Raw genomic sequence first — 25,770 nt, 5'->3', positions numbered from 1 at the left:
ATGGAGAATTCCTAAGTAATGACCTCCTTGAACGTTACTTAGATAAGTTGACTCATCCTTTACTATGTTGCATTTGAATTTGAGCCAATAGTATACCCCACAAGAATATTACATAAGATGGAAAAAAATCATGGTGTTAGCTGGAATTGTCACAAATTAAAATATTCTTGTAGAATCATTCATCCATTCATCTATCTGTACATTCTTTCATATAGTTGGAATATAGAATTGGGTTTTTTAATATATAGAGAACTAGGGTTTTCTTTTAATGACTTTGAAGTATTCATTAGTTTTCCAACAGTATTGAATTAGACACATAAATACAGCTAGACAGTATAACTTCACTGGCTGCTGGATGATTTAGGTCATTCAACAGGTTTCAAACTCCTAAAGAGGAGCACCCTTCCTCAATGATGTGGACTAGGAACATCAAAATTTATAAGGTTTCTGCTTCAACCTCAGGGTAATTTGTAGTCTAGTAAATGATGAGAGAATTGAGCAGGTACTAAAATCTTTAAGTGGGCATTATTGGTTTTATTATAGAAAATATTTTCATAGGTTGCTTCTTAAAGTATCCATTAGTCTGAGGAGTACATTGAGATCACTTCTTAAAATAACAGTATTTTCAGAGTTGGAAGAATGGCAAATTTTTTTCTCCCTAAAGAGTGAAAGTCTCTTACACATCTGTGTTTTTGCAGTGTGGTGATATTATGCATTGTTTAGGCAAAAATAAACATACTTGCAGGGATAAACAGAAAAAAAATTTTTGTTTTAAACATAGGGTTAACTATTAAAACTTCCTTCATTTTATTTTTATATACATTTTGGTTATTCTCGTAATTATTCTTGAATGATTATTCTCGTACCATTGGTTTCCATGGAAAGTTGACTTTCAGTGATAACATCTTAATTTGTCATCGAATTATCATAAAATGTATATAGTGTGCTCTTACTACTATATTTCAGTATGACTGAATTATGATTTCCCAACTTTATCTACTAGTTTTAATTTTATTCCTTTATTTGATGACCTCTTTTCTTTTCCATCATTTAGCTTTTATATTTGCTTGTTTTTAAGCCAATAAATCATCCATATCATCGTTAAGAAATATTGGCTTGGGGTTCCGATTGTGTAATCAGAAGCCATATCAAGGTTGTGATATGCACAGGAGCTTAGTGATCTGATCATGAAACACACCTGTAGAATAACCTATGAGAGAAGACTGCTGGTGTTAACTGACCGCAAGGATATGAGGGATTATCTCTGGGTGGCAGGGTTATGGGAGATAATTTTTAAAAATTCCTTTCTACATTTAAAAAGGTTTGCCCCTCAGTGTAAGGTATTACTTTACAACTCAGGAAAATAAAATTATACAAAAACCATTTAAAGCATAAGGATTTACAGCTGAGCAGAACAGCAGGCTTTCTGCCACATCAAAAGCCTGTTGCTTTTCTTATTGTAACGGACATTCTGTGAGAGGAAGGAGAATGTCCAGTCACCTAATTTCCATCTCTGTGGAGCATCAGTGGAAACTTCATTCTGCTGTCGATGGACTGGTAAATTGATGATTGTAGCAATAGATAATTTCAGGACTTTATAAGGTAAATACATCCACCATGTGGACAAATTACTTTGACTTTTTAGTTCTTTAAAAGATACAGTGGAAGTACTGTTGTGAAGCTATTCCCATTATTTAGGAAAGCAGCAGTCATTTTAAAATTTTATTGTTAGAGTTAATGACAGAAAATGTGGAGTTAACCATATTGTCCAAAGAATGGAGTGTGCTGATCATTCTTGCCTTATTGTTGAAAGTTTTCTGAAATATATTTGCCTTTTCCTTGTTAGTAAATACAGGATTTTAAACATTAGTGAATTTTTCTTCATGATTCAGTATCTTGCCTTGCCTTAAGGTCATTGTTAAAAACACCAAAAAACTGAACAATAGAATCAGAAGCTGAGGATGTTTGACTAATTCTTTGCTAGCCTTCTGGCATCCCCTAGAAAATATTTTCACAATAATTTATTTTATACTAAACCTATAGGTATTTTTGAAGCATCTTCCCATCCCCAGCATTTTATTCTTTTACTTGGGATCATTAGTGCTGAATTCTCTCTTAGCTTGGGTAGAACTTGACAGGTAATACAAACATAAATCAGGTTGTCATCTTTCTAAAACTGGTCAGGGACTAAGTCGTGTTTTGGCTATTGTTTTAAAAAATGAGAATTGTTTGACAACTTTATGGCCAACTAACTCCAAGTGTATCTAATAATTTTGCAAAAACCTACTATGTTTTCTGGATAAAAATAAAAGCATTAGCTTTGGAACATAACACTTAACTGTAACCTATTCATTGAGAAAGAGCTCAAAATCTGAATAGAATGTTTATAGAGACAAGGAAGGGAGAACGGAGGGAAAGAAAATGTCTCAATCCCATTCATTCATTCATTCATTCACTCCCTCAACAAGTATTTATTAATCACCAGCTACCTGCCAGCTACTGTCCTTGGTTCTGGGTAGTATAAGTAATACCCATAGTCCTGTCCTTAAGAGGTTCACTGTCTAAGAAGGAGGAGGCAAGCCAGTGAGTAGGCAGTTTCCATGAGGTATGCTAATGGACCTAACAGGGAGACACATAATATTATACACCCATAACCCAAACTTAGAACATCAGGGAAGCCTTCTTAATGGAGAGGTCCCCTTTATGCTCTCATTTAGCTAAACTACCTTCAGCATCAAAGCTCTGTGAAAAACAATATCGAGAAATACTATGTCCTGGTGCTTCATCCTTTGTTCTTAGTAAATGATGCTCCAGTGTTGACTGGTGAGTCTTGGGAACATCCTCTGTGCCAGAAGTGTTTGTCCATTCACCAAGTAATTGTTGGGTCCTTATCAAGTGTGGCAGCTATGCTTAGAACAAGGAATACAGCAGTAGTGTAAAACATGGTCTTTGCTTTTGTGAAACTCATAGTCTGGAAGAAACAGGCTGGTAAAGAAGCATAAAAATAATGTATTACACACTGACTTATAAGCACAAATTAGTGTCTAAATGATAGCAGATGAGGGAACAAGTGATTATATCTCAGAAGGTCTGGGAAAGCGGAGACTTAAGGGCTGAATAGGTATTTAAAGAAGATCAGGTGAGGAACAGCGGGAGCAGAGGCCAGGAACTTAAAAGATGAGGGTGTCCACCCAGAACTGTCCCAGATTTGGAGTGATGGGACTGGGAGTAAGGTTCAGGTTGTGAAAGACTTTGTATACTCTAACAAAATGGGACACGCTGTCCTACTGTGGTGAAGAACCTGGCTGTGAACTCAGACAAACCCAGATTTAGATACAGGCTCTGTCACTTACTAGCATGTTACCTAACCTCTCTGAGCCTGAGTTTCCTGAGTCCTCAGGAAACTGTAGTTTATAGTAACTACCTAACAGGATTGTTGTAAGGGCTATCTGAGATAAGGTCAGGAAAGCACTAGCACAATGCTTGTCACATAGCAAGCACTCAATACATGTTAGCAGTTAATTTTATTTACAATTTTATCCCATGGATATTGGAAAGCTATAGAAAGTAACTATCTTGCTGCTATCACTCTAGATTCCAGAACCTCTTTGTGCATCCTGTTAAAATATTGTTTTGATGATTAAACAAGTTAATATTTGTAAAGTGCCTAGAACAGTGCCAGGTATATAGTAAGTGCTGTATAAGTGTTTATTCTATGTTTTAAGTTAATGAAATCAGTTAAGCAATAGAATAGAAATAAAAATTTTCCACTTTACAGATGAGTAAGCAGAAGTCAGATAAGTTAAACTTCCTATCTAAAGTAATACAACTAATAAAGTATGGAACCAGTATTCAATCTCTGTCTCATTTCATATTATATCAGCTGCACCTTAAAATATGATTTTAAAAGACATACCTAGTCCTATCATCACAACACATTTTTCATTTTTGTGAGATGCTTTCCATCTTTGCCCAGGTGCAAGTAATAGTTTTACAGCATTGTAGGCATAGCCTGCATAAATTTTGCATTCCACTTTTTTCTTAGCATAGTATCATTGTCTTTCTTTCTTTCTTTTTCCTTGAAACAGAGTCTCACTGTTGTCAGCCCAGGCTGAAGTGCAATAGTGCAGTCTCAGCTCACTGCAGCCTCTCCCTCCTGGGTTCCAGCAGTTCTCCTTCCTCAGCCTCCGAAGGTGCTGAGATTATGCCTGGCTAGTTTTTGTATTTTCAGTAGAGACAGGGTTTCAGCATGTTGGCCAGGCTGGTCTCAAACTCCTGACCTCAGGTGATCCACCTGCCTCGGCCTCCCAAAGTGAGCATTATATCATTTTCTATTTTCCTTTATAGCCATTGTGTTAAATTTTAATGGATGTGTAAAAGCACATCAAATTGATTTTCCTTAGCTTTTATCTTGCTGTTGGGTATTATTCTATTTCCTGTTTTTCTTTATTATATATTACATAATACTTCTGTAAGCATATCCCCAAATACAGCCATTCTCTTCTGTTGATTTATTTCCTTAGATAAGTTTCCAGGAATGGGATCATTGGATTGATGATTATGAATCGTTTTACTGTTTTGGACATATATTGCCTAGTGCCTTCCACCAGCAGTATATGGAGACTGCCCATTTCAACACTGAGATAAGAGGCAGAATTGATACCCTCCTAGCAATGAGAATTTTGTTTTTTAAAATTCTTGCTGATTTACTTAAGAGTAAAGATGATACCTCAAGGCCATTTTATTTTTTGCATATTTTGATTATTCTTTAAAATAGACTGCTACCTAATTTAATTCCTACTCTCTTTTCTGCTTTCTTTCTCCTCTAGTTTTTATTATTCAATTAATAACATTTCTTGAGTGCTACATGACCAGACCCTGGTGCTACATGTTTTGGATACAAATGTAAAGTGAAAGATACAGGATTTTATGTCTGGTAGGAGAGATATTTGAGCAAATAGATTTCAGCTTTATGTGATAAGGACTTTGATAGGTGTCCACATATGATAAGAACAGAGAGACATAAAGGGAGAAGAAGAACTATCATACTTCTTGGCTGCCATGATATTTTGAAACATATATAGATTCTATCGGTACATACATGTTTATGAGTATACTTAACAGGAAGTTGCATACAGATATGTGTGTGCACATGCACACATGTGTATCAGACAAAAATCTGGAGATGTATCATATTGGATCATCATTATCATGAGATGACAAAAGGAACCCATGCCCAAAGGTGGGAGCAATGACAGATAGGAAGATGGACAAAGAGCAGTCCAAGAAAGGAGAATGAAAGAAAAAGGCAGTCAGGTGGGAGGAAAATCAGAAGACAGCAGTGGAAGGAAGGAATTTAAAGAAGTGAGAAGCAGTGACCTCTACCAGATTGGGCTACTTGGAAGTCATTGGGTCTGATATCTTTTTACCTTTGAATGCCATTCAGAATGTGAATATCCTGTCCCTATATGGGTATTAGCTTAGTAGAGAAGAAGCCTGGGCTTTAGGGTCAAATAGACCCTGGTTCAGATCATGGCTTTGCAACTTACTAGCTGCATGACCTTGGGCAAGAATCTTAACACCTTTGCAATCTTTACCATATCTTTACTTTTACACCCTTCACCTTTACAATATCTTGCAAGGGTGCTAGAATTAAATGAACTGATGTCTCTCAAATGCTTAATGCAATGCCTGGCACATAATAGGTCCTTTGCAAATAGTAGATGCTTTAATTATTAGTACTCTAAATATAGTAGTGATTATTTTAAAACATATCCCGTACATGCTGTATTCTTCTAGTCATAACTAGTCTTAAAGAGGTAGAAGAATGAAGTAGTTAAGAGCTGGACTAAATCTCAGTTATTTAGCTCTGGGCCTTTGACAAGTTACTTTACCTCTCTGGGCCTCAGTTTCCTTATCTGTGAGATGGAGACAATAATGGCACCCACCACATAGATTTATTTTGAGCATTAAGAATGGTGCCTGCTGCATAAGTGCTGCATCAGTGATAGCTTTGATGATGATGATGATTTGATGATGATGATGATGACAGTGATGATGAAGGCAATGATGATGATGATGATAACGGCTACATCTTTGGACCAAATAACTTTACTCCATTTTAAGAATATAAGTAATTCTGTACCTTTTGAGTTCTTTTTATGCTTTCCCTTAGTCATACTTCATTAATTTCTCCTGAAAGTTTTAAAAGTCTCTCTTTTCTTTTTCTTTCTTTTTCTTTTCTTTTTTTTTTTTTTTTTTTTTTGAGGGGAGTTCGCTTCTATTTCTCTTTTGTCTATTTGGTTTCAATAATTTCATCAGCTATTAGATTCATCAAGCTCAACACTTATGACTTTTTTTTCTTATAGCTATTTTTATTCAACAACTATCTTACCCTGATTTTATGATCTTGCTTACTTATTTCCAAGTGGAAAACTGACTTCATGATCACCCATGCCCTGTTGAGCATCAGCATCCTCCCTTTAAGAGTCTGCCCCTTTTCTTCTGGTATTTGGGGCAACAGTCTGATATTTGTAGAAATGGCATTGTGGTAATATCGGTGCATGCAGAAACATTTTGGGATACCTATAGCCATTTAAATATTATGTAAGTTTTACCCTCTTCCGAAGTCCCCAGTCTCTATACTCCCACTCTCCTGTTTTCTCATTAGAATTGTTTTTTACAGTGGGAAAAACTAAAGCTATACAAATTTCCACCTGTTTCGAAGTGATCTGGTTTTAGACTTTAAAAAGCTTTTTTGTTTGTCTAAAGCAGATAGGCCTTTGTATGTTTTTCTGCTTATGAATATAAGAGAACACAGAGTATTTCCCATCTTTACGCCACAGATATTTTGTATCTGGCTTTGGTGTTAACTTCTGGAAAATCGACTGTCTTTCATTTGTTCCTTTCTTCTTAGAGACTCCTATTGCTTGCAGGTTATGTCTCTACGCTCTATTTTCTATGTCTGCCATCTTCTCTCACCTTCTTTCAACCCTCCACATGTATTTCTTGTATCTATTTCTGATTCACTAGCCCATTTTCCTGCAGTGTTGATTTTAATGTTTACTGTATGCAGTGATGATCTTATTTCATCTGTCATAGAATGAGTATATCCTGGTCTGTTCCTGTGTCTTAATGGGAATATTTCTATCTCCTTAAGAATGAATAATAGCTGGTTCCTGAATAATTTTTTCACATGGCATCCAAGGTTTATTTAAGCGGGGCTATAATTGCTTATAAAATCTTCTCAGTTTTCCATTTTTCTTTGGGGCTACGTAACTTTCTCATTAGGGCCAGATTTTTTTTTCCATTTTCTTATATTTCCTCTCCAATTTTTGGAGTGTTTATCATATGGAAGCTGACTTTAAATTTCATTTCCACCAGTTTTGGAGGGTCAAGAGCAGGTCAGTCAGAGATGATCTCTTTTTTCGCCACAGCCTACCTTTTCAGGAATCAGCAGTGTACTTCCTGCAGCTGAGATTGTAGATCAGACAATTTTAATGATACTTTTTTATCTTGGCCCAACCACATGGTTACTCCCAATGTTTATCTCTTAAAACAGGTTAGAGGAGAATTCTTAGAATTTTGTGCCTCTAATGTAGCTTAAAAATAAAAATTTTTTCAATACTTACTATTCTTTGTGTTTGTATGCATTAGATTAATTGAACTTTTCAGACAATTTCATGTAGGATTTTTTCTTTTAATTTAGGGAGAAGAAGCTCTCCCTTTCTATTCTGATTTTCACTAGAAAGCCAGAAGTTAGCATTGGATAATGATTAAAATCTAGATTTGGCATGGCATGGTGTCGGAGTTTGGAGTGAGAGGGAAATGACTGCAGATTCTGATCACACTCAACTCACTTGTGTGACCTTGAGCAATTAAACAAATATTCTGATCCTCAGTTCTTTCAACTGTAAAACAATAAAAATAATACCCATCTTACAAGATTGTTATAAAGATGAGATATGGAAAGCACCTAACAAGTTGCCTGTCAGTTGGAAGGTTTCCAGTAAGTGATTGCTGCTATTATTAGTAGTATCATTAAGTTCAAAGTGGTGAGAAAGCACTGTCAGTTCTGTGATTATGTGGATATAAGTCGAAGGTTAGGAGAGGCCAGGCCTTATGGCTCATGTCTGTAATACCAGCACTTTGAGAGACTGAGGCTGGAGGATCCCTTGAGGCCAGGAGTTTGTGATCAGCCTCGGCAGCATAAAAAGACTCTGCCTCTACTAAAAATTAAAAAAAAAAATTAGCCAAGCCTGATGGCACACACTTATAGTCCCAGCTACTCAGGAGGCTGAGGCAGGAGGATCCCTTGAGCCTGGGAGTTCAAGTTTACAGTGAGCTATGACTGTGCCACTGCACTTCAGCCTGAGCAGCAGAACTTGTTTCTTTAAAAAAAGATTTGGAGAGCTCTGACTCCAACTTCACAGTTACAGTTTTATTGTAGAAAAATTTTAAAACCACTGGACCAAGTCGGAAAAATGTGGCTCTGCCAGAATCTCTCTGTGTGATCTTGGCCAGGTCATTTCATTTTTGAGGCTTGGCATCTTCATCCATATATTGAAGAGGTGGTGCAGCAGTGATGACTTCTTCCTGTCACCTTTATCTAGGTCTGCAAGCTTCTTACCACCATCATGGGTATTAAAGTCATCTTTTGTTTTTGTTTTTTAATATATAGCTAATCATGACATTCCCCAGTATAAAGCCCTTCCTACAGTGGCTTCCTGCTGCTACTGGGTGATAACCAGAGCAGGGATGACCTCTCACTGCCTCTCTGGGGTCCTCTCTCTCCCTTCCCTCTGGTTCAAGCTCTGGCCAAGCTCCTTTCCCTCTAGAGCCTGCACTCCTGCAACTTCCTCCCTTGACTGCTCCCTGACCCCTCCCGCCATATCCTCTTCCCCCGACAGATTTCATTAGAGCATGGAACCCTGTACTTCTCCTTTTTAACTCATCATAATCGTAATTAAAGTCCTGTTTGCTCTAGGCCCCTACTTCTAGGTGGTTAATAGCTGTTTCCCCAGTACCTAGTCTACTGCTCTAGCAGGTCATAAGTACTAGATAAATATTTGCAGGATGAATGAATGAATAAATGTGATCTTGAACATGATGCTAAAGAAGGCATGGTCTTTTATTTTTAATACTTCCTGTAGGTCCAAGACTTAGGCAGGTTGGATGCTAAGAAATAAAGCTTCATAACAATTTCAAAAATAAATGTTCCAGCATCATTTTTTTTTAGCTATTGGTTCTTTGACAAAGAATAAAGTAAAATTAAATTATATTGCAGTCCTCATTTCAAGTGAGAAGTGACCAGTTTTGTATACCTTTCCTAATTACAAATATCCCCAACTCTGGGACCTGGCTCCACACAATCCCCCATAAAAAGTCCTTCAGGAAAGGGTGAGTGGGTGCCAGCCAGTTCCACAGGAGGCCCTGGCCGGGGCTGGGGAGTGGGCAGTGAATGGGGTATGTGACGGAGCATTTTCTTCCATATTTGGTGTGTATGTCTCTGCCTTGGGCTACCTTTGTTTCTTTGCCATATCCAGACTTGTACTTGGTCCACGATACTCAGACCTATGGGGACAGAAGTTGGTTGGCAGAGTAAAGTCATGTGAGTGGTTCTGATTCCACCCGAGAGTGGGGTGGGATCTGTCTGAGAGAGCATTCACCAGGGCAGTCCTGAGTTTCTAAGTTGTTTTTGAATCCCTAACACCTGGCCCACAGTAACCACTCTGAATAGTCTCTTTCTTTCCCATCTATGATAATAATGCCTTTCATTTATGTGTCATTGCATCGTTTATAGAGTGCTTTTACAGTCACTAGCTCATCGGAGCCTCACACACTGTGAGGTCGGTACTGTGGGTATTTTCACCTCTGTTTAAATTTCTAAATTCTGTTTAAGTGAATTTAGAAGGGGAAAAGAAAAGCTCAGAGGGGTGTTTCTTGCCAGCTATTGCTGAGATTTACTTTGGAATGAGGTGGAATTTAGATTTTCATTTTGTACATGTAAATTGCCCAGAGTTAGAGGCAGAAGGTGGTAGAGCTAAGACTCAAATCTGGGTCTTCTCATTCCAGGTGTAAAGACATCAATTGCCTCTCACTGGGCTTTTCTGCACCATAGATGATTTGCTTCTTTCTATCTCAGCATAACAGATTTAACAAAAAGACACTATTACAAATTGTGGTTTCTTTTACACATTTGGTTTTGATTTTTTTTTTTTTTAGTTTTACTGATTTAAGCTGTGTACTTTCTGATTCTTTTTTTCTTTTATTCTCAGTCATTCGGCAAGCATATATTGAACATCTGTGTGCCAAGAACCATCCCAGACGTTAGGAAGAAAATTAAGACACGATCCCTCCCTTTGAGGTGCTCACAACATAGAATGGGGCATGGGTACATGAATAAGTAAAACACAGTTGAACAGGTAACTCTGTAGAGATAGGAAAGTCTAGGAAATGGTCACTTTTACATGGGAGTAGGAGAGAGGTCAGGCAGAGGTCGTAAATACAGAAGAGATTGGGGTGGGTGACAGCTCAGACAGAGAGTACAGAAGGGTGGGGTGAGAAAGTCCCTGAACTGGAGTGTAGTCCAAGGTAGTGGCAGCAAAGGGGAGCAGTGAGGGGGTGGATCTGGAGAGGCAGGATGGGGGGACTTGAGGTCTTTGGGTGCTAAAGGTAAGGTATTCTGGAGGCAACAAGGAGCTCTAGAAATCATTTAAAACAGGTATGTGACATCAGATTTGAAACATTAACTGGCATTGAAGATTTTGAGAGCTACAAGTACAGTGAAACAGGGAACTACGATCTGTTGTAGGGAAGTGATCCCCCTTCACACCAGCTGTCATTTCTGCTAGTAGTGAGAATAATTCGGGACAGCTGTGTAGGAGCTTGGAAAGAGGGGTGCGTAAAATTGAACCAAATGGCTTTGCATTCTGATGGTTTTAGTTGTCCTGTGATGTTGTGACTTAGTATCAGCTCTCTCAACAGGAAGTTGCTAAGTAGAACCTAAAAGAAGTGCTTCCAAAGTATGTTCTTGTTTTCCACAAACTGTACCTAAAGCTTAAACCAATAATGTCAGATGTTTTTGTGCTCTCTGAAACAATTCCAAGCCATTTTGCAATCCCTTAGAGCATCAGATACATGAAGTACGTCAAACAGCATCATTCCTTGTGAATGTCATTTTTAAACAGCAAATGAGAATACCAAGGACATAGTGAATTGAGAACGCTTTTTCTCCATTTCTGTGAAAAAGTTAACTAAAAGCAAATGCAGCATCATGAATGGACTTTATCTTAGTAGGGTAAGGCTGTGGTTTCTTGGATGTGTGCTTATTAAAGCTGGGTACTTTCACCACTCAGAGCCAAGTTCCCATCACATTTGAAGGCTTACTGTTCCTACTCAGAAGGAAGTATAAATACAGTACAACTCACTGATTGTCTTCCTGTGGACTTTAGGAAATATACTTCTAGACTATCTCATAGTTGAGCTGTTTCCTCCATTAAAACCTTCAGAATTTTCCGTTTACTTTATGCCCTGACAATCTACACTGAATTAAATAATTTCTGTTAATAGGACATGTTTATCATCCTAAGAAACTTGAAATGATGTGGTTCTTAGCATTACATTCTATTGTTACCCCGGCTGAGTATGACGTTAAATCTGTCAAGAAGGAATTACAGAAAGATTTTATTCTCATGGCCATTAACAGGAAAAAAGAGTAATTTTCCATCATTGTAATATACAGTTTACAGAGGGGATGGCTGTATGACCCTGGGCATGTCTTTTAATCTCTTTGGCCTCAGTTTCTTCATTTTAAAGTGAGATTTGACCCATCTGACCTGGGTCAAACTTTATTCCAAACATTTGTTTCTTCCACATACAATGTTGGCATACACACACCAAGAGCTGTGTGGGAACTTCACATTTTCAGGGACCCAGGTTCTTGCTGTCTTGTTGCTCCACTGTGCTCACCACACAGCTTCACCCTGTGGTTGAGTCTGCTGCTCCAGTGCCCGCACTCATGTCCACACACCAGCCAGTGAGAGGAGGGAAAGGACCAAGGGGAAGACACACCCCCTCCTTTAGAGGCATGATCTAAAAGTGACACACGGCCTCCACTCATACCAGTTTGACCAGAATGTAGTCACATGGTCACACCTCACTGGGAGAGAGGTGAGAAATGGCTGTCACATCATGTCATATAGTTGTCATGTACAACTGCAATGTGTGTGTTGGGGAGGGGTAGATATCTGAGGACAACTAGTAGGTGCCTGCCATAGCATGTGAGGTCCTTTCCAGCTTTAAAAATAAATAATGCGTGCAAGTTCCACGTCTAATTGCCTATCAACTTGTGAAAAAAATTCGGACACTATTCCTCTTATGCAGATGCCTGTGTTCGAAGGTGGCAGAGGAGGTAGATGAAAGAAAGCCCAGCAGGGGTGACCTTGTAAATTTCTATAGCATAGCCTGATGGAATACATTCTTTGTGTGAGAAGAAAAAAAAAGATTATTTTCCCTAAAAATGGGAAAACAGATAAGAAATTAACTGGGACCTTAATTGCATTTTGCAACTTTCTCATCCCAAGTTTCGTTTTGCATCCAAAGAATCAAGTTGGCTTCTGTTGAATGCAAAGTACTAATTCCCTCCCTTGCATGGCCCAGGGTATATATGGGCTATGTTTGAATTAGATACAGCTGCATGTTTGGATTTTTTTAATTGTAGTAAAATTTGCATAACAATATTTACCATCTTAATAGTTGTGTACAGTTCAGTGACATTAAATACATTCATAATTCTGTCTATCCATCACCATCATCCATCTCTAGAACTCTTCATCTAGTAAAACTGAAATTCTATACCCATTAAACAGTAACTTCCCATTCCTCCTTCCCCCTGTCCCTGGCAGCCACCATTCTGTTTTCTGTCTCTATAGTTTTAACTACTCTAAGTAGTTAAATTATATGAGGCACTCTAAGTGCCTCATATAAGTGGAATCATACAATGTTTGTCGTTTTGAGAATGGCTTATTTCACTTAGCATAATGTCCTGAAGGCCCATCCGTGTTGTAGCCTATATCAATATTTCCTCTTTAGCTTCTCCTTTTTAAGGCTGAATAATATTCCACGGTATGTATATACACATTTTACTTACGTGTTCCTCTGTCAGTAGAAATTTGAGTTGCCTCCATGTTTTAGCTATTGTGAATAATGATGCTTTGAACATGGGTGTACAAGTATCTCTTCGAGACCCTAATTTCAATTCTTTTTTTTTTCTTTTTTTTTGAGACATAGTCTCACTCTTGTTGCCCAGGCTGGAGTGCAATGGCATGATCTTGGCTCACCGCACCCTCTGCTTCCCAGGTTCAAGCTACTTTCCTGCCTCAGCCTCCCAAGTAACTAGGATTACAGGCATGCACCACCATGCTGGCTAATTTTGTGTTTTTAGTAGAGACGGGGTTTCTCCATGTTGGTCAGGTTGGTCTCAAACTCTCGACCTCAGGTGATACGCCCACCTCGGCCTCCCAAAGTGCTGGGATTGCAGGCGTGAGCCACTGCACCCAGCCCCTAATTTCAATTCTTTTGGGCACATACCCAGAAGTGGAATTGCTGGACCATATGGTAGTTTGATTTTTAATGTTTTGAGGAACTGCCATAACTTTTCCACAGTGGCTGTAACTTTTCGCATTCCCACCAACAGTGTACAAGGATTCGAGTTACTCTGCATCCTCACCAACACTTGATATTTTCTGGGTTTTCATGAGAGTAGTCATCCTAGTCAGTGTGAGGTGGTAATGCATTGTGGTTTCAAATTATATCTTCCTGATGATTTAGTGAGCTCGAACATCTTTTCATGTGCTTATTAGCCATTTGTATCTCTCCTTTGGAGAAATGTCTATTCAAGTCCTTTTCCAATCTTTTAATTTAGTTGTTTGCTTCTTTTGTTGTTAAGTTTTAGGAATTCTATATATTTTTTATATTAATCCCTTAATAGATATATGATTTCAAATATTCTTTCTCATTCTGTAGGTTGCCTTTTTATTCTGTCACTCATATCTTTTGATGAACAAAATTTTTCATTTTCATGAAATCCAATTTTTTTTTCTTTTGTTGCCTGTGCCTTTGGTGTTATTTCCAAGAAATCACTGTCCAATGCAATGTCATGAAGCTTTTGCCCTATGCTTTCTAATAATGGCTTTATAGTTTTAGTCCTATGTTTCGATCTTTGATCCATTTTGAGGTCATTTTGTATATAGTATTAAGAGTCTAATGTCATTCTTTTGCATATTGATGTCCAGTTTTTCCAGCACCATTTGTTGGAAAGACTCTCTTTTCTCCATTGAATGGTCTTGGCAGCCTTGTCAAAAATCATTTGACCACATATACAAAAGCGTATTTCTGAGTTCTCCATTCTATTTCATTTTATATGTCTATCTTTATGTCAGTACCACACTGTTTTGATTATTGTAATTTTGTTATTAAGTCATTTGTTCTAACTGACTTTTTTATTGTGTGTGGAATCTTTAGGGTTTTCCAAACATAAGATTACATTACTTGCAAAAAGAAATGTTTACTTTTATCTTTACAATTTGAATACCTTTAATTTCTTTTCCTTGCCTAATTGCTCTGGCTAGAACTTCCAGTTACATGTTGAATTGAAGTGATGAAAGTGGACATCCTTCCCTTGTTCTTGATATTAGAGGGGAAGATTTTAGTCTTTCACATTAAGTATGATGTTCATTGGGATTTTTCACATGTGGCTTTTACCAGTTTGAGGTGATTTCCTTCTACTACTAGTTTGTTGAGTGTTTATTATGAAAGGGTATTGAGTTTTGTCAAATGCTCTTTCACCATCAATTAAGATGGTTATGTTTTTTCCCTTTATTCTGTAAATGTGGCATATTACATTGATTGATTTTTATATGTTGAACCATCTTGGCATTCTAGGAATAAATCCCACTTGGTCATGGTGTATAATCTTTTTAATATGCTGAATTCAGTTTGCTGGTATTTTGTTGAGGATTTTTGCATCAATGTTCATAAGAGATACTGGTCTATAATTTTCTTTTCTGTAGTGTCTTTGTCTGGCTTCTGTATCAGGATAATGATGGTCTTATATAAATAAGTTAGTAAATGTTTCCTCTTCTTCACTTATTTAGAAAATTTGAGAAGGATTGGTATTTGTTCTTTAAATGTTTGGTAGAACTCACCAGTGAAGCAATCAGGTGCAGGACTTTTTATAGCTGCATGTTTTAATCTTTAAATTAAAGTGAAAAAATCCTGCAAAGTTTCTTTATATGGTATGGTAGTCACTTGACATGGTCACTAGTATTCCAAATCTCCTCCCTCTGGGTCCATGCGCACTGCTTTGACCCTGTGTGACCACGTGACTTGTTTTTCCAGATGAAATGTGAGTGGAGGGGATATGTGTCACCTTTAAGAGGAAGTCTTAAGACCCAATGCAGAATTCTACAGATTCCATTCTGCCTACCATGGTGACCTGCAAAGTTCCAGATTTCTGGTCTGTTTCTATCTGCATTCCTGAATAAAGACATGGCACAGAGCAGTGACCCTGCTGACCTGTGATGAACATGTACCCAGGAGTGAGAAATAAACCCTTGTTGTTTTAAACCATTCTGTTTTGGGGATGTTTGTTACTACAACATAACCTACTGGCTGATACAAACAGAAACTAAAATACCCCACCTATGGATAATGAGTGCTAGCGTGTCAGTTACTACTTAGCTGTTGAAAGTGAAGTCATTAAAGACCCATTATTGTTAATAAATGCCAGAAAAATCCAGTGCCTAATGCATGTATCTTTTACCCAAATACTAAAAACTAGTGCTCAAAGTATTAGTTCAATTTAGTTGTTATTGTTCTTTCCTAGTAGTTAGTAGTAATTTTAAGTAAATGTATATTCACAAATTGCATCTTAACATAATTTTTAAGTTATAAGATGTACCAAGATTTTAAAAGAGATTGATAGACTTATGATCCATCTTTGATTCTGGCAGCATTGGTGGCTATAGGAGGTTTTTTTTTTTTTGAGACTGAGTCTTGCTTCCTCATTCAGCTGGAGTGCAGTGGCATGATCTCAGCTGCAACCTTCACCTCCTGAGTTCAAGCGATTCTCCCACCTCAGCCTCCCAAGTACCTGGGACTACAGGTGCATGCCACCACGCCCAGTTAAGGTTTTGTATTTTTAGTAGAGACAGGGTTTCACCATGTTGGTCAGGCTGGTCTCGAGCTCCTGACCTCAGGTGATCTGCCCGCCTTGGTCTCCCAAAGTGCTGGGATTACAGGCATGAGCCACTGTGCCCAGCCAGGAATTTCTAATCTAGTTTTAGAAAAAGTTTATGAAGCTAAAAAGTTATTTTTGTAGTTTGATGCCCTGCAATTTGGTGACTTTTTGATCTGTACCTGTAAATGGTATTGCCACAAATAGCGTAAATGCCATCATATCAGTTTTTTCTCCAAATGTTTATTATTTTTTAACCATTTAAAAGAATTATTTCATTTATTTGAAAGCCAGTTCCAAATGATAATAGCTAACGATTGTTATATGCTCCCATTTGCCATGTGGATCTAAGTGGTCCATATGAATTATCTCAAAAATCTTCATAACAATCATCATTTACCTGAGGAAATTGAGATATAGAGAAACCAATAAATTTACTAAACCCCACATAGTTGGGGGAATGGGTGTGAAGGAACTGGGATTTAAAGACATGTTTTCTGTGACATCTGGCCTCTTGGAGAAGGGTGGGATCCCAGAACTACTTAATGTCTGTTGTTGATTTTGCCCAAGTGTGAAGGTAGCAGTACAGATGGAATATAAATTATACTTTTTTCACACATAGTCAGTGTGTTATTTTCCCCCTCAGGAACCCCTAGTTTTTATTTATTTGCTTGTTTATTTAAGTAAATGTCTTTAAAATAATTACTTTGAGCACCATCCTCAATGATCATACTTTCTTGTCATCACTAGAAGAACTAGCTTTGACCTCGCCATCTACCGCCTGTCTCCACCCCAGCACACAGAATTATGACCTCACCTCTTCTTTAGGTCTCCAGCTAAGATTGTTTATAAGTGGCCTGTCTGGATATCTTCAGGTGACAGATATGAATATATATCTTGTGCTCAGACCCTGGCAGAAATGCCAGGGAGAAATTATGTGATTCTTAAATATTTACAAAGAGATCTCATCATGGTCCTCTGATGATGTTAAGAACCCAAAGAACCTTAATTGTTTACAGTGCTCTCCCTTTAAAACTTTAAAAGCAGTGGCCTGGGTTTCTTCTTTGCATGACGAGCAGAGTGGACCTGGCAGTCCAGAGGGAAAGCTCATTTGCTTGGTTGACTTTTTGGGAAAGGTGTGTCAATGAATGTGTTTTCATTTAATAATCTGGAAACCAGGGGATCACGGACTGGCATGCAGAGTTGCTCAGCTAGAAGCGTCTGAACTTGAGTGGGAAGGTGACAGGATTCAGTGTGGCTTCAGGCTGGTGTGGTTTGTGAGCTTAGCCAGCTATCCTATGACAGTTTTACAAGTACAGAACTCTTGAATATGCTGAAGTTGAATATTCTGGGAAAGGAAGGGCGAAGGTGATTGAACTGTGCTCTTGTTTTTGCTTTCAGGCAAATTCCTCTTCTATACTGGGTGCAGTCATCTTTAGCTTGTCAGTTATTGTCACAACTTGTTGGGAAGATCATCAGCCTAGCCACTTAGAGTTGCCTAAATATTTGAGCAGAAACCCCAGCCCTTCTGCAGGGTCTCACATGAACATCCTACCAGATGTGGGGATATCAAGGTAAAAGACAGGGCAATTTGTATAATGATACTAATAGCATACACTGGGTGCCAGGCACAGTTCTAAGCACTTTACATGTCTTAGGAAAAGGTGCTTTTAGTATTCTTATTTTAGAGATGAGGAAAACTTAAACACTTAGGTGACTTGCCTGGGGTCACATAACCAGTTAAGAATGGAACTAGATTCAAACCCAGGCAGGCTGGCTGCAGTAGCCAGAATGACCCAATCATAGTTCCCAGTAGTATTCACTCAAGGGATTCAATAGGATCCATAATGATTCACAGGACAGAATGCATATTTCAGCAAAACATATGTTTGTTTTTTGTTGTCTGAAGGTTGTAGATGATGTACCTGGCAAGCATGTCAGAATTCTGAGCTGCCACTGGATGGGAAACTTCCATGTTAGAGAATCCTATCTCCTTCCTACATGGAGAGGTGGTGAGTTAGTGAGTACAATAAGAGATAGTGCTTATACAGGCCGGGCGCGGTGGCTCACGCCTGTAATCCCAGCACTTTGGGAGGCCAAGGCGGGTGGATCACGAGGTCAGGAGATCAAGACCATCCTGGCTAACACAGTGAAATGCCATCTCTACTAAAAATACAAAAAATTAGCCAGGTGCAATGGTGGGCACCTGTAGTCCCAGCTACTCAGGAGGCTGAGGCAGGAGAATGGCGTGAACCCGGGAGGCCGAGCTTGCAGTGAGCCGAGATCACGCCACTGCACTCCAGCCTGAGCTACAGAGCGAGACTCCCTCTCAAAAAAAAAAAAAAAAAAAGATAGTGTTTATACATAGATGAGGTATTGGAAAATGTGTGTGGAGCATGTGCCAGTCACAAGACAAGGATGATCATCTTTGTGTCTCCGTGAGGATCCAGCAGACCTCTGGGGAGAAGGAGGAGAGTTCACTTCAATGAGCCCAGAGCCCCTCACTCTCCTGGCTTTTTGGAGACTGCTTGCCTTCCATGGCCACATTATCCTAAGGGAGGAAAGAAAGAGTTAACGTTCCATGGCCTTATCCAAAGCCTTCTTTGACTATGATTGGGAAAGAGTGCTTTGGGAGATGATACTGCTTAGTGCAAATAAAATGTCCTCTGGCTTGAACCTTAGAGAACCCTGAGCATGGCATCCACCTGGCTGTGGGAGCCAACACTTTAATTTCCTTTCCTTGGCTTACACCTGTAATCCTGGCACTTTGGGATGCTGCAGTGGGAGGATCAGTTGAACCCAGGAATTCTAGCCTTGGCAATATAGCAAGACCCCTTCTTCACAAAAAAGTTAAAAAATTAGCTGGGCTAGGTGCTGATGTGTGCCTATGGTCCCACCTACTCTGGAGACTGAGGTGGGAGGTCACTTGAGCCCAGGAGGTCAAGGCTGCAGTGAGCCATGGTCACCCAGCCTGGGCAACAGAGCAAGACTCAATCTCTTATAAGAAGAAGAAGAAAAAAATCTTTATCTGACTATCGTAGCCTGGGAAAGTAACAGTAATAATTAAATTATATTGTCACTTATTCGTCATGTACAAGTGAAAAATCAGCTAGTTAGCGTAATAACCATACAAAGCCTTCTGAGTTGTCTATTTTTGTCATTAAAGATCATTTAAAATCATCTACAACTATTTGTCTTGGTTTTTGGCCCTTGATATCTGGGAACTTCTTTCTAGAATTTCTCTGATGCAATATGTCCACTGTATCTTTCTAAGAGGTAGGTTTATTTTTATAAAAATGTTATCACTTCTGGGAGTAGAAACAGATATATTTGATAATTTAGTAAGATGTCATCAAGAATAGTGTTTATTTTTAAAAATACTAAATGTACATTTGTCTTCATTATTGTGGAACTTGGGATTGCTGGCGGTAGGAGACTTACGATGATTTCAGATGCTTTTCTCTAGCAAAGAGTATTATTTTTGCTTCTGTCAAATATCACCGAGTTCCAGTCTTCTTTATAGCTTTTTATAAAAGATAATTTTTTTTCAGAACCATTTATTCTCACCAGGAACTAAATTCAAATAAAGACATAGTTGAGTTCATATTTGATTTGAGACTATAGTCATGTTTCATTTAAGTAGCTTTGGAAAACACAGACATTTGGTTGCCTTTTGATCCCAGTTACTTACTCTAGTTTGTTATCAAACTTCTGGTTCAGCAACATTAAAGGGAATTAACACTTGAATTTACATCTGTTCTGATTTGAGGCTCATGGCTTGAGGTTCAAGGGCATGCCTCTTAATAAAATCATTTAATGTTCTATACCTTTCTGAGAAAGTAATCAAAATCGGATGCTTACTCTCACTCCTAGACTCAACTTCAGTGGTTATTTCTTTTATAAAATTAATTGCTTAATGGGAATTTTAAATGAAAGACAGTGGTTTACAGGTTGAGGCAGGGTGGCTCAGAGTCTCTTACTGTGTCATGAATCACTTGAACCCTACCATGCACCTTTTCCTATGCATTACTGATGATGCCTGGTGTGGGCCGCAAAGAACTTTTGAAATTAAAAAAACACAGGTCAAAGCAATCAGGGGCCATTTTTCACCCATTTAGTTTAGCAAACATTTTTGAGTTTGATCATTTCTGATGCTCGTGAGGATTTGGGGAAACCAGAACCCTTGCTGTGTTAGTGGCTCCTCACTGGTAGATAATTCATCAATATCTTTCAAAATGTTTAATGCATTTACCATTGATCTACATAGTCTACTGCTAGGACTTCACCATATGTGATGTATTAGTTACCTAGTACTACGTAACACGTTACCACAAAATTTAGCAGCTTAAAACCATAAATATGTATTATCTCGTACAGTTTCTGAGTTCAGGAATTGGGAGCACTTTAGCTGGGCATTTGTGGCTCAGGGTCCCTCATGAAATTGCTGCCAAACTGTGGGCAGCAGCTGCATTCATCTCAAAGCTCAGGTGGGGCTGGAGAATTCACTTCCCAAGCACACTCATGTTTGCTGTTGGGAGGCCTCAGTTCCTCACCACCTGGACCTTCCGTGGGTGACCTGAGTGTCTTTATGATGTACATGCTGGCTTCCTTCAAAGCTTATGAACCAAGAGAGACAGAGGGAGCCGGCCAGAGAGCACCCAAGAGGGAAGCTGCAATCTTTTATAACCAAATCTTAGAAGTGGCCTACCATTATTTCTGCTGTAGACTGTTGATCACATAGACCAACCCTGGTACAGGTACAGTGTGAGAAGGAATTGCACAAGGGTGTGAATCTTAGAGACTGGGGTCCCTGCAGGCCATATTGGAGTCTTTCTACCCCATGGGGCTACTCTAAAAACACAAAAGCCCGAGCTGTATCAACAAGCTGAATGACCTTCTATATGCTAAAGAATGATCCATCGTTCTGTGGAATGTGTCGCACCTGTTAAAAAGAATAAAAAATCTGTATGTGCAGATATGAAAAGATCTTTAAGTTATACTTTTAAGTAAAGAAAGAATTTATAATAGACAGTGCTATATAGCTTGATATATTTTAGATAAATTTAATATATATACATGTAATCTGGTGTAGCATATATATTTTTTTCTGGATTGAAAAAGTGTTTTACATTTTCCCTCCCTCGCTTTCCATAGGGAGAAATTTTTAGAAATTTAGAATTGAGGCACCTAAGCCTGTACCGATGCTCGTGTTCCCTGCCCGTGTTCAGGGAACTATACAGATCTTTATTTTCCAAGTCTCAGGGCTGCTCGGGCCATAACTGCTCCTATGCTCGCCTCAGATCTTCACTTGAAGCTGGTTTTCCTGTTGTGCAGTGCACTAAGTGACACACAGAGGCTTTCTGCCTCAGTGTCTTCAGCCAACTGAGCAAGAATTCTTGTTGCAACAAGTTTTGCAAGTTCCAGGGTGCTTGGTCTGCCTGGAATCTCATGAATCATTAGATTTTTGTCTCACTTAGATTCCCTCCCAGCTTGCTATCCTGTCTAAAACGCCCTTTATTCCCCAGCGGGCTCTTGAGGCACTGCTGGCCTGACTCTGCTTTCTTCTAGAAGCAACATGTTTCTTCCTAGCCCTAGGGTGAAATGCTTCAGTGGAAATTCTACTTCGATTATGAAGTTGCAAAGTCTGTCCTTTGGTCTGCCAACTTTTGCTTCTTACTATCTGTCAAATCCTCATTTATTCAGTAAGTATAAGTAAATCTGCTAGACACCTCCATCTTGCCCTAAGTCTGGTTATTTTTTTCATTACAGCATATCCTTGGCTTTCTTCTTAATTAATTCACTTCATAAACATGCATTTAGCAGGCTGGGCACAGTGACTCATGCCTGTAATCCTAGCACTTTGAGAGCCCAAGGTGGGCGTATCACTTGAGGCCAGGAGTTCAAGACAAGCCTGGCCAGCATGGTGAAACCGTGTCTGTACTAAAAATATACAAATTAACTAGGCGTGGTCGTGCACACCTGTAGTCCCAGCTACTTGGGAGGCTGAGACGGGAGGATTGTTTGAACCCGGGAGGCAGAGGCTGCAGTGAGCCGAGATTGTGCTGCTGCACTCCAGCCTGGGTGAAAGAGCAAGACTCCATCTCAAAAACAACCAAAAAAATGCATTTAGCATCTATTCTGTGCCAGACATTGCATTAGGGACTGGGGATAATTGTGAGCAAAAGGCCATGGTTCCTGCCCTAATGGATCTTACCATCTAATGGGAAACTCTGATACCACTCAATTACACATACACATCAATGACTACAGACCACAGACTCTGTTAAGTCTATGAATGAAAAGGCCAATTGCATATGTAAAGCAGGGAGATTTGTAGGGTCAGTGATATGATATGCATGCCTTTGTGCACATTAGAAAAAGCCATCCGCTGTCAGAGGACAAAACAAAAGGCAACCCCCAGGTATATGAAAACCTCTAGGCACACGGTTTGGCAAGCCACTGGAGTCTTTTCTAGTTCACACAAAAGTACTAGAAAAAGTGTCCAGTTGGACAAAGGCCTGCACTAAGGTGCGTGGCTTGACCAGCAGGGCAGCCTCCCCATCCCCATACTTAATTCTAAACCCTGTACTTGACTCTAAACTTGATTTACAGCACTGTCAGCCCAACCTAATGCACAGGACTTGGAAATCTGGCTGATCTGGAGGATCAGGGAAGGCCCGAGATGAAACCTGAAGAATGAACAGCAGTAACTAAAGGATGGGAGAAGGGTGGTGGGCAAGACCATCAAGAGCCTTTCAGGCAGAGAAAACTGCATGTTAAAAGTCACCAAAGTAGGAGAGAGCCTGGGACATTCCAGGACCTGAGTCTGGAGAAGGAGAATGAGGGCAAGAGTAGGCTGATACAAAGCCAGAGCAGCCAGAAGAGTCCAGACCATGCAGGGCAGGACCTCTGAGGACAAGTCAGTAGGGCTGGATTGAGCATGGTCTTGAATGCCAAGCTAGGGAATTTGAACTAGAGTATCGTTCTTTTATTTATATCAGGGTCTGAATTATTCTGTTTCCTTTTTTGCGTTTAAGTTTAATCATTCTTTGCTTATTTAAATTTGTGTTTATGATCCTACTTCCTTGCCATTTAAAGATACATCCAGACTTTTTTTTTTTTTTTTTTTTTTGGTCTCTTTGCAAAAATGGCATGCATGCTCAAGGCGAGTCTTTGGATTTGCTGCTGGGAACATGGTTTCTGAAAACCACAAGGAGGAAATCTAGGAAATCACAGGAAGCTCTGTTTCCTTCCCCACGAAGCAGTTGTACACATGTGCACACACATGCACATAAACACAGGAATGTTCTCTCTCACATACAAAGTTGAGAGAATAAAGCCAAATGTGTTTTCTCTTTTATTTTGGCAGCATTTTAGATATTTAAATTTTTAGCTATCTTAAGTTAATCTAAAAAATTGAATAGATGAAATGAGCATATCCCATCCTTTATGAGGAGAATAATCAAAATACTGGAGTATGCTCCTCTCTAGAAAGATGGTGTGGGGAATATCAGACAAGAATCTCAGTAACAGCTGTTTGACATTCATAACAATGTGAAATGTTGACCCAGGGCATCAGAAATGTGCTGCTCCAAGGCAGACAAGTTATACCATTGGAAATGGATACCTGCTGCGGCCACGGCGGCACTGGCTGCTGTCCCATCAGTACCCACTTAACCATCTCCTGCTCCTCCTGACCATAGCAGAGGCTGCTGCAGATTAGCTGAGGCTTTTACTCTCTGCTGGGTCTCACAACCTGGTCTGTTTCCCAAAGACCTGATTATACCGTCTGGTACCTCAGGCTGTGTGATCTTAGAAAATGAGAATCAGGTGATACAAGATACTGGTTAGGCGGGTTAATGAAGGTACCTTTAGGAAATGTAGTAATCCATATCTCAAATCCCCAACACACACACACACACACACACACACACACACACACAGAGGGAGCGTGGGCTGCTTAAATTGGCCCTGAAAGAGGAAGTGAACCGTCTGGCAGTGGTGCCTGACCCACCTCAGTGTTTTAGTGGGAACTTACATTTATTCATTCATTTTATACTCATTGCAGACTCTTTAGAGAAGTCTACCTGGAATCGACACTAAGCACTTAGCCAGAATGGGCAGTTCTCAAGAGGTCTGTAGACAGAATTCAGGGAGTCTGTGAACTTCCATGAGGAAAAAAAAAAAAATCTTTATTTTCACTAACCTTTAACAGAAATTTTAGACTTTTGATTTGGACAAATTTGCAGGGTACTTTCCTTTGGAGAAGGAACTAAGGTATTCAGCAAATGACACCCTAATTATGAATGTAGGCAACAAGCCAGTAGTAATAGCAGTACCTGTGACTTTTCAACAATAAAAGTCACAGTTGTTTTCATACCACGTTAAAGTTGTTGAAATATTAATGCTCATGACTCCTTTAAAATTACCATAGTTATCAGACCCACTAGTATATCTTCTTATTTAATACATTAATAAAGAACATATATTACTCTATCACAATTTTTTTCTTAAAAATATTTTGATTATTATTTCTTCATAATTTTTGTCCTTTCTAATGCTATGTATTTGTTTTAGGAATTTAAAAATACTATTCTGAGAAGAGGTACATAGGTTTTACCAGACTGTCAGAGGAGTACATGGCACAAAAAGCTAAAGAACTCCTGGGGTGGTGGGCTTAAGTCCTGCTCAGTCTCCTAGCCGTGGAACTTTAGAACAGCAACATCTGAGACTCAGCTTTGTCATCTGCAAAATGGTTTTAGATGAGTGATGATTTTGGTGAAGTGGGTGAGAATCTCAGTCAAGGGACGACTTCTTCTCCCTCTGGTTACATTAAAAAGTGCGAAGCCTTCTTTAAAGCACTTTGCTTTTAAATTAATGAAGTAGAATCATTAAGAAATCACCTGAAATCTTCAAATCTGTCTATTTGCATTTGTCTTCTCAGTCAACAGTAGTGTTGTAAAATATACTAAATTTATATTTAAATATATGTATTAACATATAAAGTAAAAACCTATTACCTACACTAACATTTTTACCTTTTTAGTTGTTGCATTTTAAAATATTTTGTAGTCTAGTTTTCTGGCAAGGAGATAACATTATATTCCTTAGTCATACTTTTCCCTATGATATAACATCTTTGGAGTTTTTTTTTTTTTCTTTTTGTTTGATTGTTTTTGCGATGTGTAAAAATTCAGGAGACTGCCAACCAGGCAGTTCTGGAACATTCCTGGCAGATGTTTTTTCTCTAGTCTATCACTTTTCCTTTTAATGAAAAATTCATCACTGCAGTCCCAATATGAGGAATTTTCCTATTTATTTTTATGTATACAAATAGTATACAAAATACTAGATTTAGATAATGTATAAATGTTTTTATATTTCACTGAAAATATCCAGTCATACACAGACTCTCTGGTGTACGATGGTTTGATTTATGATTTTTCAACTTTACAATGGTGTGGAATCATTCTGTTTTACACTTTCAGCACAGTATTCAATAAATTACCTGAGATATTCAGCACTTAATTTTA

The 25,770-nt window shown here is 38.8% G+C and overlaps 1 protein-coding gene and 1 pseudogene across 2 annotated transcripts in view; both read left to right on the top strand.

Moving 5' to 3' along the window:
• The window catches only part of C1H1orf21 (chromosome 1 C1orf21 homolog), a 248,253-nt gene that overhangs the window by 141,743 nt on the left and 80,740 nt on the right, over window positions 1-25,770 (top strand). The window lies entirely within an intron of this gene.
• The window catches only part of LOC112633746, a 37,283-nt pseudogene continuing 27,046 nt past the window's right edge, over window positions 15,534-25,770 (top strand).

This window comes from Theropithecus gelada, chromosome 1 (assembly GCF_003255815.1).
Source record: "Theropithecus gelada isolate Dixy chromosome 1, Tgel_1.0, whole genome shotgun sequence".
NCBI lineage: Eukaryota > Metazoa > Chordata > Mammalia > Primates > Cercopithecidae > Theropithecus > Theropithecus gelada.
This window is presented reverse-complemented; position numbering and strand designations above follow the sequence as displayed.